This window comes from Centropristis striata, chromosome 2 (assembly GCF_030273125.1).
Source record: "Centropristis striata isolate RG_2023a ecotype Rhode Island chromosome 2, C.striata_1.0, whole genome shotgun sequence".
In the NCBI taxonomy this organism is placed as follows: domain Eukaryota; kingdom Metazoa; phylum Chordata; class Actinopteri; order Perciformes; family Serranidae; genus Centropristis; species Centropristis striata.
Window position 1 is genome coordinate 30,010,107 of NC_081518.1, and position 18,633 is coordinate 30,028,739.

Sequence of the window (18,633 nt, forward strand, 5' to 3'; positions counted from 1 at the left end):
ATATTTGTGTCAGAATCTCTTTATTCTACATGTGTCATTTAAAATAAAGCGTCTGCACTTACCAGATCCTGTTAAAAACATTAAATTCTGGGGGTACTAGCGAGCAACTGATGGAGTAAGATGCATAACTCAGAGCTCCTGCAGAACAGGCAATAATTTCATAATTTAACAACATTCAATCTACAAATTTCATTCAACACTTTACAAAAACTTTATTAGTGCATTGAAGGAGGACCTGAAGTGAGTTCAAACGAGGTCGATCTTCAGAAATATAAATTTGATGGCACGTTCACCACAAGGCCTAACACCTCCTCAAGTAAGAGTCCAGGTAACACCACCTTCACCCCAATTTCGCGAACACACTGACCTTGGACATCACAACAATCAAGACTGACATCCTTGGCAGACGATTTTGAGTCTATTAAGAGGGAAATCATGGCAGTGAGAACTGAAATAGCTAAAAATGCAACGGCTATTCACTCTGAGCTCGAACATGTGAAGGCTAATGTCAGAGCTGTCGAGGAAGGACTATCAACATGGATGGACGAGGTTGTATCAACACAACGCACAGTAAAAGACCTCGAACAGTTGGTGGATGACTTCAGAGAAAAGTGTGAGGACTTGGAGGGGAGAATGAGGGGAGGCAATTTGGATCACAGGAGTCGCCGAGCAGCCGGGGTCCAGCTCACCCGCAGCAGTTGTAAAACTCCTTAAAGAAGTTTTTCAGCTAAACAAAGAAGTGATGGTCGAGCGCTCTCATCGCAGCCTGACACAGAGAGGAGCAGGGGACAGGCCGCATCAACCGCAAAACTACACAACGAAGGAGACGCCCTGACCATACTGAGGAAGGCCCATGACCGAGGCGGCAGGCTCCAATACGATGGAAACACGATCCCTGTATTCCCAGACTACACGGTGAATGTCGCCAAAGCCAGAGCGGCGTTTAAAGATGTCAGTAAGATGCTGCGAGGGAAACCGGGAGTTCGCTTTGGAATATTCTTCTCTGCTAGATTATCTTGTTCCATATTCTGGTGCTTAGTTATGGGATCACTGAAGGTTATAAGCTATAATGTCAAGGGTCTTAACAGTCCCATTAAGAGGAAGAAAATCCTTAATCAATTAAAAAGAGCAAATTGTCAGATAGCCTTCTTGCAAGAAAGCCACTTATCAGAAATAGAACACGATAGACTCAAAAATTCTTGGGCAGACAAAACATTTTACTCGTCACATCAATCAGGTAGAAAAAAAGGAGTCTCCATATTAGTGCATAGACAGGTTAACTTTATACCCACTAATGTTCATAAGGACTCTGAAGGGAGATAGACAACATAAGCTATCATTATATGCAGATGACGTGCTCCTGTATATAGTTGAACCTACAATAACAATCCCATGTTTAAAGGACACTATCTCCACATTTAGGTATTTTTCAGGATCTAAAATTAATATAGACAAAACAATGGCCATGTATAAAGATAACACAATTTCCCAAACAGTTAAGGTCCAAAGTGGGTTTAAATGGCCCAAAGATGGAATTAAATAGCTTGGCATCAATGTCCCCCCACTGTTGGAAAACTTATTTGATGTGAATTACAGAACCATAATACAGAATATTAGTAAAGAGTTGGACAGATGGTTGTCAGTTCCCTTATCCATGGCAGGCCGCATCGAGTGCATACGAATGAATGTCCTACCTAAACTACTCTATCCATTTCAGATGCTGCCTATGGACATTCCTAAATCTACATTTGATAAACTAGACAAGCTCATTTCAAAATTGATATGACAATCAAAGTGCCCTATGGTCAGACTAAAAATTCTTCAGCTATCCAAATCACATGGGGGTCTCAAATTTGCGAACTTCAGGTTGTATTTCTGGGCTGCGCAGTTGAGACCCCTAATAGCATGGCTGCAAGACTCTAGATGCACAAGGTGGCTAGACATTGAGAAAAGCACATGCCAGCGACCCTTACAGACTCTGCCTTTCTTAGATATTTCGCTTGGTGAGACTCACATGAGCGAATGGACTAGGACCACATTGAAGATTTGGAGGAAAATAAAACTTATCTCATGGACTACCTAAAGCAATCTCAGCATTAACCAACATTGGTTTTATAAATTGTTTTGTCCCCTCTCAGATGAACTCAGGATTTAGAAAGTGGTCTGAGCACGGACTCACAAACCTACACCAACTTCATAAAGATGGGTGTTTCAAATCATTTGAACAGTTAAGAATGGAATTTACATTCCCCAATACCCCAATTGAAGAATTATTTTGGGCATTTTTACAAAATATTTTTAGATATGAATTCCAATGAAACTCTTCAGATTAAAGAAAATGGGAAAATGAAATTAACATAGGTATACAGCAAGATGATGGATGGGAGGAAATATGTACAGAAGCACACAAGGTAACTAACTCGAACACATGGCAGGAATTCAGGTGGAAGGTAATAGTGTCTTTAGGACACCATCAATCATATTTAAAATGGGGCTCACGCACTCAGATAAATGCTGGAGAAGTTGTGGGACACACATTGGTAACCATATTTATGTATTTTGGACATGCCCTAAACTGAAAAAATTCTGGGATAAGGTTTTTGATGCACTTGGAAAAGTATTCTGAAAAAGTTTTAATAAAGATCACAAGATGGTAATGTTCGGACTAATACCAAATTACATAACTGGAAGGGGGAAAATATATTACTTATTATTATTATTATCTATTACTGATTTCAGCTCTTAAATGTATTACTGTTAAATGTTTAAAACCAGACCCTCCAACATACAATATGTGGATTGAGAAGGTCTGGGAAATTTATCACATGGAACAAATAACTTACTCCTTGCGGCTTCAAAATGTATATTTGTTAACAGATGGAGACCTGCCATGACCATACTAATGCAATAAAAGTCATGTTATCTTTATTTTACTTCACTTTACTTTATTTCATTTAATTTAATTTTAGAGCAGAGAGGAGAGGACAGGAGAGGCCGTAAACATGACAATACTTTAATATGTACAATATGTGGAGAAATCTTGATTTACAACATTCAGGACACTTGTGGGAACTTGGAAAAGAGTTTATATATAAATTCTGTTATATTCACATATAATTTATTAGAGAAATTAAACTTTTTTTTACTGATTTCTGTCATTCTAACTGTATTATTCTGCACAAAGACATGTTAGAGTTGTTCTGATTGTGTTGATTCCATAGAGCTGGAGGACTTGTATAGATTAATATAAATCCAATGAATAAAGGCATCTGGGTATAATGATGTGAACACTTTGAGACTGCAGAAAGCTTTGGCGCAGTTCTCTCTGAGGAGTTTTTAGGCCTCTGCACCATCAGCTGATGTGAGTCAGAAACCTGCAGAGTTCAGTGTGAAGCTCTGATCACATCACATTCTTTCCTCTGTTATGTAACGTGAAGCTCCTCCACTTTCACAGGAAACTCCTGCCGACAAAAACAGCGTTAACGGCGAACGGAAAGCTCTATTGTTTTCTTCTCTGTGTTTTTGTTTTTTTTTTACTTCCACCAGCAGGCAGACCTGACAATGGACTCTCCTCTCTCTTTAAAACAACACATTGTATCTGTTGATTTACAAAGATTCCTACACTTTTTTCCTTTTCGGCTGGGTGGTGAAAGAGAGGAAATCATTAATAAGATTTCTGATAACCCACTTTTTCTAATCACATGCAGAGATAACCTTTTGGTCAGAAATACCATCTGAAACTCAGTGTTGCAATACATATATTTCACTTCTGTTGGTGAGAAAATGAACCAGACTGCACAATGTCTGTGGGTGAGAAGTCAGGAGAGGAAAAGTTTAGTTAAAGCGAAGTTTAGGATCAAAGAGCAAAGAGAAGAGAGTCAAGAAAGGAATAATTTATATTATAATAATTGTTTAGCATGTTTCCTCCCTCCAGCACGCGCACACACACACACAGAGCTTGATAAGTGGTCTAATCTGGAGGAATGTGGGCTGAACCTCTCAGGGAGGACCTGAACTCACTTTGCTGTATATCATCTCAGATACGTGCTGACTGCTGATAAAAAAATATGTGCACATAGTTTCAGAGAAAAGGCATTTTGTAGAGTTTTGGAATGATGTAACATCTCCTGAAGCCGAACAAAACACACGGAGGCAGAGTCAGGAGACTGAAACTGAGTTCAGACTTTACTTAATCCTAATCTCTGGCCATGTAAAACAACTAACAGACTTCAGCATGTAATAGCCTGCAGTTAATAATTGTTGTTATTATTCTTTTATTTCTACTTATGTCAATTTTCATCTCTCACATTAAGGAGGAAGGGAAGGTCAAATAAACCAGGACTTCTCTCAGGAGATCCGACAAAAGCAGATTATGTTATTTGAAGTAACATCTGTTTGTCACATTTTTACGTAACTAACTTAACTATTTCACTTCCAGCATTTACATAATTTATTTACTGTTTAAACTGTCTTTTAGAGCCTAACCAGGATGGTTTCTGCCCTGACCAACTCATTAAAGGTATAAATGATTAATTCAAATAAAACACAATAATCACAACTCTGGTTTGGTCGAGAGAAAAAATTATGAATTCACAAAGTCAGCGCTGATAACACCCATTCAGTCACCTGATAACATCTGAAACGAAACATCCTATAATATGATTTTTATTCTGAATTAGCATTTCCTAAATGAGCTCCGACCAGAGAGGAGATCCTCACGCCCTGTAAACTGTCTGAGTGTTTGATACTAGCTCCGTTATCGTTTAGTCACAAAGGTCGAGTTCAGCTCTGATTTTTGTCACCGTGGAAACACATCTGAGTCTTATCTGTTGTAACTCCACCTCTGTTCTCACAGTTCAGTCTGCAGTTATTATAATCAATTATTCCGAAAGAGATGGGAGGTAAAATAATAAAGAAAAGAACATGAAAACACTCTTTGTTTTATTCTTTTGTTCTTGCTTGTTTCTATCCCTTATCTATCTATCTGTCCGTCCGTCCATCTATATAGAGATTTGAGGCCCTAACATATCCCTCTGTTCCTGTGGAGGTCTGGATTTACAGATTTACAGACCATGACCTGCTGCTGCAGTTCAGACCTCGTCCACAGGAGGGCGCTGTGAGCTCAGGTTACCTCAGGTGATCATCACTCAGACAGACAAAGAAACAGCTCAGCATCCAACCAGAAGGGTCCTTTATTAACTTGAGTCTGGATAGAAGTCAGCAGTAAAAGCTGATTAGTTGTGATTAATTGAAATATATCTATAATGATCATTTCCATTAGTAAAATATGAATTGTTGATATCTATAATTAACATTATGAATACTGAGAAATGAGTTGTAGAAGACAAAATCATATTTTAAATATGTGGTTGGTGTTCAAATGAGTGAAAATATTATTATTACCGGTTAAATGTTTAAAGGCTGGATGGAGAATAAATATGGTGCAAAGAGCCATTTGCAGCCAATGAGGCGGAGACATTTATAGTATAAAGTTCCATTTGTGTGGTAAACTAATGATGATGTGAAAGTTATTTCGGTTTGTTTATGAGTTCAAACCTGCAGGGAATCAACATGTGAGACCAAAACAACAAGGATTAAAAAGTGAAAGCTGATTCTCTTAAATCAGGAATAAAGAAAGAGAAAACAGTGAAGGAAATTATAGTGAGGAGAAGAAAGAGTGACAGGGAATAAAAATAAATAATAGAAATAGAAATAGTGAAGTACTGATGAGTTTATGCAGCAAAGACATGAAATCATTGTTGTCTTTTTAACTTAATTAATGACATAAATGTCCCGTTTCTGGCTCTGGAGAGTTTGTTCTCCGGGCAGAGGAGTGTAACAGAGCCGGGTCTGTTCTCGTATGTGATCCTGATCAGGTAGCAGGAGCACCTGAGGTCCAATCCTCTGTTTCGCTGACGCTGGACTTAACCTCGTTAGCAGCTAATCCTCCTCAGGGCCATATTAACAGCTTTAACCTGGAGCAGCTGCAATATGCTCCTAGCTGAGAGGCTGCAGCCTGTTAAAACAACTCAATAAACTAAAACGTGATACAATTAAACCAGTGAATACAGAAGAGGAGCAGCTGTGACAAAACAGAAACACACAATGTGGGGAATTTAATCAAAGATAAGAAGCTTCATTCATCAGATACAGGCTGGATTGACAGAAAGAGAATAAATGAGGTTTACATGACAATTTAAAAGTGTAATGATGCATCAGTGTGTGGCGAAAAGAGATTTAATGGTGATTAATTATCTCAAAATCTTTTCAAAGCCTCTTCTCATTTTGAGTGTTAATAAATATAAAAACACTAGAAATGTTCTGATGTGATCTGAGGCTGTGAGGAGCTACAGTCATGGAAAAAGTTATTAGACCACTCTTGTTTTCTTCAATTTCTTGTGCATTTTAATGCCTGGTACAACTAAAGGTACATTTGTTTGGACAAATATAATGATAACAACAAAAATAGCTCATAAGAGTTTAATTTAAGACCTGGTATCTAGACATTTTGGTTATTATCAATGAACAAGAAATTGAAGAAAACAATGTGGTCTATTAATGTTTTCCATGACTGTATAATACAAAAGCTTAAAACAAAATATGAAACATAAACGTAGAAATACTTTAATTTAGTTTGTGTGTTGTAATATTATACCAAACCAAACAAAAAATGACATTCACATCTTATTAATCTACAAATGTTTTCTTTGAAAGACGTTTGAACATCTTTGCTCTTCTGGTTCTGGTCGTTTTGCCTTTATCACAACGGGTTCTCTGCTGAGGTGATAAAAAAAAGTCGCATAAAGAGCGAGAAAGTCCACGTAGGAAGATAGTCAGAGTAGTGGATGAGTCAAACAAAAACTTTGGTCCAGTGGTAGACTTTCATCAGGACAACTGGGTCATGCCCTGTGAGAAATCAAAAGAAAGCAACTTTTTACGTAACTTCCAGTAGTCACGTCACCCTTGTAACTATTTCACTCATAGGAGTCTATGGGTGGTGCTGACAAACAGTCTATTCTGTCGTTTAGGTTGGAGATCTGGTTGTTTCTTTTGAATAACTTCTATTTCTTAAGTTATTTTGCTTGACATTGGAACGTATTTAGTCTCTCCGTTATATTGTGCAGAAAGTCCAGTTGGTGGATGAATCAAACAAAAACTTTGATCGAGAAGACCGAAACCCTAAAATATGACCACATATTACAGACAGCAGCTTATTAGTAAATATTTATGTTTGTAGCTAGTGGCGCCATCTACTGACCGAAGATGTCAAGACAGAAGTGACGTTATAGTGTTACAGAACAATAAGGTCCACTCAGGAGGGCTGGTGGACAGTCAGGACTTTAACTCTGAACAAAACAAAAGTATAAGTTGTTATTTCAAGTAATGTAATGTAACGTCTGTGTGTCACATTTGTGCAGCTGTTACATGCATTTATTACAAACCACAAACCATGAGCTTTATTACCCTGAACCTTAGAGAAGTATTTTTGTTGCCTAAATTTAACAAAATTTAAATGACCAGGCGTTTACAGTGACTGTTACATGGACGTGTTTATCTCCAGATACCAGGAGGGGGCGCTACTAAACGCTCCTGTGGAACATAATGGGGTCGTGTGGTTTGGAGAATTTGTTGATTAGTTGATGTTGATTTGAATACTTAAAATACATAACTCAATTTACATATTAAATGTAGTATCTTGAACCCACAATATTTTCCTAAATCTAACCAAGTAGTTTTGTTTAAACTCACAACATTAACCACATGTATAAAACTGTAGTGGAGCGTCATGGTTTGATGCAGAGAGCTGGTCAGAGCATTAAAGGTCTTAACATGACGAGCTGATAAAGAGACAGGAGCGTTAAATTATTATCGTTATAATGTCATGTTGTGTGTTTGTTCAGTGGACGTCTTGATGTCAGAGTGAGACTGATGACAGAGAGCATTACTGCTGATTTCTGTCTCTTAGTGCAAAATAAATAAACTTGTTGTTGTTGTTGTTGTTTGTGCCATCAGTCGCTGCGGGACACCAGAGGGGTATTCCAGAAAGCGGGTTATGTGAAAACTCTGAGCTTGTTAACCCTGAGATGAGGGAAACTCTGAGGTTATCCGTTCCAGAGAGAGAGGTAACTTAAACTCTGGGTCCGTTACTGCGGTGACGTACTCTGTGAACATAACCTGCTCGCTGCAGGTTTACTATAAAAACCCCAGAGTTTCTACCTGTCTCCTCCCACACGAAGAAAGCGGTTAGATATGGATTGCCCCTTTCTTAGAAATCCGATCGACATCGAGGCCGTTTTGATTAGAAATGTTTTACGTCGCGAAAGAATCTTCCGACCCAGGTTAGACGTTTTATCATTTCCAGAGGATTTTCTTTTCGAACGCTACCGCTTTTCATCAAACAGTATCATTTATCTCAATAACCTTCTCCGCCCATATATCACCAACCTCACACACCGCGGACGAGCACTCACATTAAATAACTTCAATAGATATAAAATATAAATGTGTTTCGATGTGTATAAAGTGTTAATCTACTAAGTGGAGTATTAAGTGAGAGGACGTTGAAAAACAACATTTTGTTAGGGGTTTAAATTACTATTTGAAGTAGCCACTGAATTAATATTTACTTTGTTTAATAGCCTAAGTCAATTTAAAAAAATAAAATAAAAATCTAAGTGAGGTGCAATCATAGCCTAGCAAAATATGTCTTACCTTTTTGAATAATGTTTTTATGTTTCATTTTTAACTGCCTCCAAGTCCTCCTTTCTCCTGTTGGATTGCACCTAAATGAAAATTAGATTTAATTCCTACTTATGATCATAACTATAGGCAATGCTACGATCTTACGGTTAAATGTTACGTCAGTGTTACATTCAAACTTACGCGTTGACTCGGGCAGCAATTTTCTCCCATGCAGTCTCTCTCTCCTTCGCTGCTGCAGCCGTGTTACTTTTTCGGCGAAATATGTGCTCATACTCGCCGTAGGACTGCATGAGTATCTCCAACTCTACCGCGGTGAAATAGGTCGATCTTTGTTTTTTTTCCGTTGTCATGGTGACTCGTGGAATCGGGGCTCCATTGATGATGGCTTTTTATAGTGGTTGTGCACGCGCGTAACCCGAGGCTGACATACTCAGAGATGATTGAACTAACTCAGATCAGCTGTTCTGGAACCGGATACCCAGAGTTTCCCATCTCAGGGTAAGTCATCTCAGAGTTCAGGGATAGACTCAGAGGTTGTTGAACCTGCTTTCTGGAATACCCCCCAGGTCGACTTCAGGACTGAAGCTTCAATCCCATCTCTGCATTAAAACAACACTCGGCTCTCTGTAGCCTCCAAACCCAAACAACTGCTGCTCAGCTGAATGCTCTGCAGTAAAACACACACACACACACACACACACACACACACACACATACACACACACACACACAGGTACACACAGGTATGTTGTATGGCATAAAATACATTAGTAAATACCTCTGTAATACGGGGGGGGGGGAGGGGGGCGTCGGGACATTAAACGTTGTCACGTTTTGACACAGGCGGGAACCCTCTCACTCGTCTCGTCAAGTTTTTTTCAGATTTGGTTAATAAACTATTTATTAGTCTTAGTTTATTAGGTGGTGACGTGAAGTTATGTGACCATGCTGTAGTTGTAGCTTTTTACTGTGGACTGCATTAACACTTCAAACATCAATTTATTTTTTATTTATAACCTTAATTTACCAAAAAATCCCATGACATTAAGAACCTCTTTTCCAAGAGAGACCTGGCCAAGATAGGCAGCAGCAAATACAAGTTACAAAATTACACAGTTAAAACTACGAGGCCAAGTATGAAAAAAAAAAATAATATACGGAACTGGGAGAGGGAGGTAATATTTTGAGAAAAAAGTTGCAAATTTATGAGATTAAAGTGACAAATCTACGACAAAAAAAGAAGTTGCAGATTTACAAGAAAAAAGTCGGAAAAAGTAGTATTTTGTATTTGTCAAGAAAGAATTTGCTAAATGTTGTCATCACGTAATTTGTATAATTTACAATGTGCATGTAATTGTAATGGACGCGAATGAGTAAAAACACCCTAAATATGTTTAGAACTAAACCAGCGAGAAGCCACTTTGCTCATGCATGATTTGCAGACTGGACACCGAGGGGTTAACATCTCCGGCTCTGACTGCAGCTGGGAGAGACTCCTGCGGGAGGACTGGGGAGTGCGTTGGGACTAAGGAGGGGCGGCCAGCAGTCCCAGCGGCTCATTAAGAAGATTAGGAACTCGTCTCCAAAAGTCTCCAATAACACCAGAAAAAGTCGCTAGATTTGTCGATAGTCGCTTTAAAAAAAACAGTCGTTAGGGGGGTCTGGAAAGTCGCTAAATATAGAGACAAAGTCACAAAGTTGGCAACAATGCCCAGAGGAGAACTCTTACACATGATCCTACTTTAGGGTCTGACTACAGAAATCCGTCATTTGGTTTGTTCTCTATTTGGACTCTGAAGGTGCAAACGAACATCAGACAGTATACATGATGAAACTGAACGTAACTTCAGCCATGGTGTAGAAACATAAATCACAGTCACATTAAGAATAAATGTTCTAGATATGATTGAGAATAGATATAGATATATAATAGATCTGTCCCGTCTCTCTCTGTCTCTCTCTATCCAGATCTGTTTTCCTCTGTCTCTCTCTCTCTCTCTGACCCCTCAGTCCCCCTCTGTCTGTCTCTCTTTGTCCCCCTCTGTCTCTCTCTGTCCTGCCCTGTCTCCCTGTGTCCTTCAGTTCCTCAGTAATCCTGTTAGCAGAGTTCCTCTGTAATCCTGCCTCAGTGTTCAGATCCCTGCAGGTCTTGACAGCGTCGCAGCTCTGTGGGATGCTGCTGGACCCCGACTGAACGTCTCAGGTAGGACCACCACCTTACAGACCACCACCACACCTCCAGACCTCCACACCCCACGACACAACTCTGTCCTGGACACCGTGAGCTGAGCAGGGTGGAGTCAAGGACCGTGTTTGACTGTTTCACTTACTTTTCTTTTGGTTTGTCTGAAATGAGTTGTGCATGTTTTGTTTTTTAATTTCTTTTTGATTTTAGAAACAGAAAAGAAAGCAAGAATTCTAACTGGTGGTGTAGTTGGTCAGGTTGTTGCAGGGTTGGAGAGGTTGAATTAAAAACAGATGAGAAATATTTCCGTTCTAACAATGATCCGGTGACTTGGTGTTCTTATCAAACGTTCCCAGAAAGTTGAGGACGAACTGAACGGCTGCTGTCTTCAGGAACCACTGACAAAGATCTCATAATGGTTCTTTATAGAGGACATTTTCGGGATGTTTTTTGGCTGTATTAAGATTATCTGCAGCATTAGTAGAGAAATGACAGTTTTGGGAAACGGGTTTCGGTTAAACTTTGAGAAAGTGGTTTGGACTAACAGCATGTTTACTGTGTTCATGCCAGACATGTGGCATGCTTTTTCTTTGTCATTGGTTTGGTCAATGGTTTTGATCGTTTTTTCTCAATTAAATCGCAGCTCTAATTATAGAGAGTGTTGTCTGCTGTCCAGTCAGCACACTGGGTAGTCAAATAAATGTTGACATTGTATGTTTCTGTAAATATCTACATTTTTAATTATGTTGAATATCTGAACAGCATGAGACTGGAAACGTGACCATCACTGAGAACAGAGTCAGGCTTAAAAAATACTTTTATTTCTAGACATACAGCCAACATCGGAACATAAAAACACTGCTTCTGGACAAAACAACGGGACAAGAACACTGGTCTCCAGGTTCAGGGTTTGTTGGTCCGGTTCACCTGGCCTCCAGACAGCAGACCCAGCTGGAGCTCAGCCGAGTGTTCTGACAGTCAGTCAGCCAACCAGATTGAGACACTGAGACAACTCCTGCTGATCTGAGACTGGACGATCCGTCTTGGAACCAGGCAGTAAATCATTCTGATGGACATCTCTGAGGACTCAATATCTCTGGATTACAGATATGCAAAGTGATACCCAGAATACTGATACCCGGTCTGAGACTTCCTCTTCTGTTAACCTGTTATCATTTACAGTACGAAGACAAACTTCATTGGTACTTTTAGTAGGTTTCTTGGGTACAGACAACATTTAAACTCTTTAAACTGCGTATGACTGCAGATAGATAAATATAAAGAAAAAGCTTCAACTTAACCCATTCAAACATAACTGATCGATACTACTCGGATTACAAACCAGAACACCTCTGATCTGAATTTATATGAAGATATTTGTTTGTGGATATTACCTGCTGGCTAACTCTTCCCTCACCCTTTTGGCTGATTCACTAACCAGCTAGTTGACTAGCTAACAGGCTAACTTATTGGCCAGCTAAACAGCTAAACTACAAACTAACTAAACTGCCTGATTCTGTGAATTGTTAACAATCAAACCGGTCAGCTGTCTGACTGGCAAACTGGCTGCATTTCAAACTGGTTAGCTGCCTGGCTGTTTGTCTGGGTGACAGATTTTTGCCAACTGGCTTATTTCAGGAGTTTCTTGAGATTTGTTTATTGGGAGGTCTCCTTCAGTTCATGCTAGCCTCTTGACAGTTTAACTCAAATTTGAGCTTCCCAGTAACCTTAATGTAACAGTTAAACATATTCTCATGAATGGGTTCCTGTGATTTCTTAGTGCTGTTTTTATACTTTATGACCGCTGTTGTACAGTGAGTCATAACTGCTCTTTAAACACGCTGCTAATGCTGTAAAGGCAGGACAAAAGAACGGGGTTAGGCTTGAAAAACTCCAGACACGAACACAAAGACTTGTCTCCTTGTTGAAAGACTTGATCAACGTATTCTCATGAACGGATTTGTATGATTTTTTAACCCATTAATGCCTAAACATTTTTACAATTATATATAAAAAAATGTTTTTGCTTTCAAGCTGATGCTAAATAAAGTGGCCCCCGCTCTAAAATTGTTCATTTCAATGTCGCACATATGATACATATAAATGTAGCTATGATGCAAATTAACCACTTTCGGCATAACTGGGCATATTAGTAATTAAACAAATTCCAGTCTTAGGTATGTTGATTATTTTATTGATGCTGCAGTTGATGAAACAGGGCTTTGAATAACACATGTACTGTCAAATATGCACTAACAGGCATTAGCGAGATACAAACGCTACGTCGGTTGCTTTAAGACCGGAAACGGTTTGAGGCGAATTTGCAACAGTCGTCTACAATCGATTAAACACATTGTTGAAGAGTAACTAAACCCCTAAATCACTTTTTTCTGTTCGATTTAGGTAAATATCTTGACATTTTTCTGCAAAGTATTAGAATCCTGCTTATGGTGTGGAGTTACTGTATTCATCTTCACATCACCGTATCCGGTGAGTTAGCATTAGCAGCAGTAAGCTAGTTAGTCCCAGTGGCTAACCATGGTGTCTAACTGCTAACAGAGAAAGTAATTCACCTTCAGTTTATCAGACACTGCTTTGGTTATTAAACAGATATATTGAGGTTGAGTGAGGTATCTATTATTCACAGCAGTGTGTGAGCTGCTGAATAAATGTATTTAGACTGCTAAAAAAAGGACCAGCTAATGAATTCATATCAGATTAAGTCTATGCTATATTTATAGTATTGTCTTTGCTTTACCTCGCCGTGTGTCGGCCATTCACAACAGAAAACTGAAGCTGTAATCTCTGCTCATTTCAAACCCTCCAGACTCCTTTGACAGAAACAGTAATTTTAGCTCACAGGACTCAGGAGCTGCTGGTCTCCCGCTGTAGCCACCAGTCAGTGTATTTGTCTTATTGTGTGACTTTGGTGATTTTAAACTGTTTGGAGAAAGCAAAACCAAAAAACAAACTTGACTGATGGAGGCAGAGAAAAAACAACAGCTCCCGTGTTCTGAGAGGTAAAATCAGTGTTTTTGTCAATGGAGTCTGGTATCTTTGAAGAGAGCTCAGATTAATAACAGATTCAGTTCCCCATCAGAAACCTGTATGATGGCAGAGATATTATAAATATAGTGTACACTTAAACTGATACTGATTAGCCTTTATTTAGCGAATTCATTTGTACTCGTGTACGTTACCTGAAGACGCTAATTCAAGTTGTTTTTCGATCTCGTCATAAACTCCAGTTCCTCCATGTTGTGTATTAATACATGTCCATCTTTGCCACTGTGGAGGTATCGAGGAGCCTCTTTTGTCGGATTAATAACGGACTGGTCACTGATTATTTCTAACACGGTCAGATAATTAACGTTACTCTTGAATGGTTAGGATGGCCCATAGGTTATTGAACATGTGCTTAGTTTAGCGTCCTCTTGAGACCTCGGGCCTACAAGGAGGCGCTGACCCCGCAGCGCCCCGACCCAATATAACCCCTGACTAACTGATTGATTGACTTACTGTCTGACTGACTGACTGACTGACTGACTGGTTGGTTGATTGATTGATTGATTGATTGATTGATTGATTGATTGATTGATTGATTGATTGATTGATTGATGACAAATGATAACTGAAAAACTAACTGGCCATAACATCTCGACTTAGATTAGCTGGAAAGTGTAAGTGAGAAACTGGACATGAGTTTTACCGCCTGCTGAGCGGCTGTTGAGCAGCACGGTGACACGGCTGTTTGTGGCGCCCGGCCTGCTGTGGTGGATTAGGGTCATGATCAGTCAGCTGTAATTGAGGCAGACACTCAGCCAGACCTGATATAAACACCGCTAAGCTCAGGACAGACGAGAAGCAGGTCAGTGAACTCATCACATAGAGGGAGCATTATTTCTTATTTCTGCAGATATTTTGCAACTCAGTTTGTCTGATGCTGATCGTGATGCATACAAATATTTATTTCTACCTAATTGAGAGAACATCAAGTCTTTACTGAAGTGTAATTAACATGTTTTTATGCAAACTGTTGCTGTGATGCAGACATAAAATAAAATTCTTTCAAAATATACAGTCATGGAAAAAATTGTTAGACCACCCTTGTTTTCTTCAATTTCTTGTTAATTTTAATGCCTGGAACAACTAAAGGTACATTTGTTTGGACAAATATAATGACAACAATAAAAATAGCTGATAAGAGTGTAATTTCAGAGCTGATATCTAGACATTTTCCATGGTTTTCTTGATAATAACCAAATCATTTTGAAGAAAACCATGAAAAATGGCTAAATATCAGCTCTTATGAGCTATTAAAATGAAATTAGCATTAAAATGAACAAGAAATTGAAGAAAGGCTTAATCATTTTTTCCCTAACTATACTATTTCCATAATATATATATATATATATATATATATGTGTGTGTGTGTGTGTGTGTGTGTGTGTGTGTTTGTTTTCTGTTTTGATTTAAACTGTAAATAACTGGTTTTAAGAAAGATGAAAGAAGAAAACACAAGACTTAAATATGAAAACAGATGTGAGCAGCTTCTGTTGGTTTACAGTTGGATTTATTTCTGTTTGTTTGTTCAGGATGATGAGCTGGGTTGTCAAAGTTGTTCCCCAGCCACCCGAGCCTCCGCCCAAAACAGCTGAAGAGCAGAAGGCGGAGAAACCGGCCGCTGCCCCTCCCCCTGCTGCAGCCCCACCCCCTGCCGCCACCCGGCCTCCCGTTGTGGCCCCGCCTCCTGCCGAGACCGCAACCCGTGTTCCTGTAAGACGCACACTTTTTAATTCACAGTCCTGTTATTTTCAGGTCATTTTTTATAACTGATGTTAAACTTTTGTCAAGTTTATTCACAACATAAAATCTGCTAATGTGTCTTTTTTGATGTCACCACTGGGGGGCGCCAACGGCAAAAAAAAATTTAATTTGTATGTTTTTATTGATTTCCGTCTCTTGTATGTTAAAAATCTTTAATAAATCTTACACATACAGAAGTGACTTTATAACTTTTAATAAAAGTGTATTTTAATTGTATGTGTTTTACTTAAACAAATAAATAATAAATTACGCAGTATTTTAGTTATTCATATTTATAAGATGACATCATTTTGTGTTTTCAGGAGAAGAAAGTGACGTTTAAAGACGAGTGTCTGAATGAGGGTAAGATCTGTGACACGGTGAACACCTCGGTCAGTTTGTTTGTTTGTTCTTCACAGTAAAAATAAACAAACATTAATGTTTTTTAATCGACAGCTCCCAAAGCTGAGAAACCCAAACAGGAGGAGCAGACAGCTGAGGAGAACAGGTGAGACTCACTGACACAAAATGTCTTTTTACTGACCCCCTGACTGGAAACTGAACAAATCTTTTTTTGAGCCATTTTGTTCATTTTAACTTAAGCGGCACTGTAGCCCTCTTGCAGGCGGTGTTAAAAAAACACTGAAGGCAACACGGTTCGCTTCAGTTGAGAAAGTTTAAACACAAATGTCACAACCAGTTTATTCCAGGTCACTGTGTTCTCAATATGGACTGCTTTCACCTGTTGCTAGGTTTATTGGGCTTGGAGTGTTTTTGCGTCTCATGCCTTACCGCAAAAGATCTTGATGCTTCTCATCATTGTACCTGCACCAAATGTTGCCCTGACTTTTTTTTTTCTTCAACTTCTTGTTCATTTTAATGGCTGGTACAACTAAAGGTACATTTGTTTGGACAAATATAATGATAACAACAAAAATAGCTCTTAAGAGTTTAATTTAAGAGCTGATATCTAGACATTTTCCATGGTTTTATTGATAATGATTTTAGTTATCATCATGTTGTTATCATTATAATTGTCTAAACAAATGTACCTTTAGTTGTACCAGCCATTAAAATTATGAAGAAATTGAAGAAAACAAGGGTGGTCTAATCACTTTTCCTGACTGAATAACCGCCAATAACCTTGGTGGTCCCAGTACTGTATACAGTCATGGAGCGGAGAGCCGTGGCCGGGACACTGCTGCATATTGATTAGAGTGGCATCGATCAGCAACTGTGATCGCGGCGCAGCCGTTCCGTGTAATAAGGCTAAAGAGTTGCTTTAATTCAAATTACTTCATTTGGTTTTTCCAAAAAATATTAAATTAAGCGTTTTAACTCTGGTTTCGTCCACAGCCCGGTGCCCGGTTCTCAGCCCGGCGTGCTGACGTGGATCAGCAGCGCTCTGCCGAAACCAGTCTCCCCGGTCTCACCGAAGCTCAGCCGAGCCAACTCCACCACCAAGGTGACCACCGGAAACTGACCAGATTCACAGCACAGACTCACCTTAATGTCCTCATAATAATAATAATAATAATAATAACAATAATATATTTTCCATTTCTTCACAGGATGAAAACACAATCAGGTAAATACAAAGTGTGTGTGTGTGCATGCATGTGTCTGGACTGGGGCTTGTGTTGTGTTGTTATGATGTCAGTAGGAAACAGTTGACTCAAGTTTTCTGTGTTTTTCAGTAAACCTGAAGACGGGTGAGTCATCATCAAACACTACCTGCCAAATACTGAGCTGCTTTGTCAACATATTGACAGAACAGAATGCCGAATAGTGAGCTACCCTATAAAACCAGTGCCAAATAGTGATCCTCTTCATGAACATATTGACAAACAGGATACCAGATACTGAGCTGCTTTAAAATACCTGTCAGGAGGGCAGGTTGCCAAATACTGAGCTGCTTTGAAAACCTGCCAGTAGGGCATCCTGAGCAGGCAGGTTGCCAAATAGTGAGCAGCTTTACAAACATATTGACAAACAGAATGCCAAATACTAAGCTGCTCTGTTAAACACACCACCTTCCGTCTTAAGTGTTTGTCTGAGATAAGACGCTCTGCCTTGTTTTCATTGATTTAATTGATGATCACAGTCATCCAGGCTGCAGGATGATCTCCCTCAGATTTGTCTGGCTGCAGCTCTGTAGAGTGTCAGCAGCTGGCTGGCTGGCTGGCTGGATGGGTGGATGAGTGGGTGGGTGGGTGGTTGGATGGATGGATGGATAGGTGGGTGGGTGGGTGGATGGATGGGTGGGTGGGTGGGTCGTGTGGGTTGGTGGATAGATGGGTGGTTGGGTGGGTGGATGGATGGATGGATGGATGGATGGATGGATGGGTGGGTGGATGGGTGGGTGGTTGGGTCGTGTTGGTGGATGGATGGATGGATGGATGGATGGATGGGTGGGTGGGTGGGTTGGTGGATAGATGGATGGATGGATGGATGGATGGATGGATGGATGGAAGGGTGGATGGATGGATGGATGGATGGATGGATAGGTGGATGGATGGATGGATGGATGGGTAGGTGGATGGATGGATGGATGGGTGGGTAGGTGGATGGATGGATGGATGGATGGATGGGTAGGTGGATGGATGGATGGATGGATGGATGGATGGATGGATGGATGGATGGGTGGGTGGGTGGGTGGATAGTGCAAAACTATCAATTGTCTATTGTCCTCCCTGCCCTGACTGAGAGCTGTTGTACAGTATGATGGCCAGGGGGACCAAAGAGTTTTTCAGCCTATTGGTGGATCTGGACTGGGACAGGAGTCTGTACATACAACACTTGAAAATGTGTTATAAAGACCTAGGGCTGTACAATATACTGTTGGAGAACTGTTAGGGGAAACCCCACATCGAGGGAAACACTTGTCTGTTCTGTTTGTGTCCGTCAGTAAAGGGATGATGTCATGGATTGCTCAGGGT